Consider the following 755-nt stretch of genomic DNA (forward strand, 5'->3'; position numbering starts at 1 on the left):
TTCTGAAATGCCGTGTTACTTTTACGCCAGACGTAATGGGACACACACCTTCCAAAAAGTTCAGCTTTTGTCTTGTTAGTCCACAGAGTATTTTCCCAAAAGTCTTGGGGATCATCAAGATGTTTTCTGGCAAAACTGAGATGAGCCTTTATGTTCTTTTTGCTCAGCAGCAGTTTTCATCTTGGAACTTTGCCATGCAGACCATTTTTGCCCAGTCTCTTTCTTATGGCGGAGTCATGAAGACTGACCTTAACTGAGGCAAGTGAGGCCTGCGGTTCTTTGGATGTTGTTGTGGGGTCTTTTGTGATCTCTTGGATGAGTCGTCGCTGAGCTCTTGGGGTAATTTTGGTCGGCTGGCCACTCCCGAGAAGGTTCTCCACAGTTCCATATTTTTGCCATTTGTGAATAATGGCTCTCACTGTGGTTCGCTGGAGTCCCAAAGCTTTAGAAATGGCTTTATAACCTTTTCCAGGTTTCTGAATTTCTTTGGATCTCAGCATGATGTCTAGCTTTTGAGGATCTTTTGGTCTACTTCACTTTGTCAGACAGGTCTTATTTAAGAGATTTCTTGATTGCGAACAGGTGTGGCAGTAATCAGATCTGGGTGTGGCTGGAGAAATTGAACTCAGGTGTGATAAACCACAGTTTTAACAGGGGGGCAAACACTTCTTCACACAGGGCCATGTAGTTTTGGATTTTGTTTTCCCTTAAAAATAAAAACCTTAATTTAAAAACTGAATGTTGTGTTTACTTGT

The sequence above is a fragment of the Cyprinus carpio genome, chromosome A16 (assembly GCF_018340385.1).
Source record: "Cyprinus carpio isolate SPL01 chromosome A16, ASM1834038v1, whole genome shotgun sequence".
Lineage (NCBI taxonomy): Eukaryota > Metazoa > Chordata > Actinopteri > Cypriniformes > Cyprinidae > Cyprinus > Cyprinus carpio.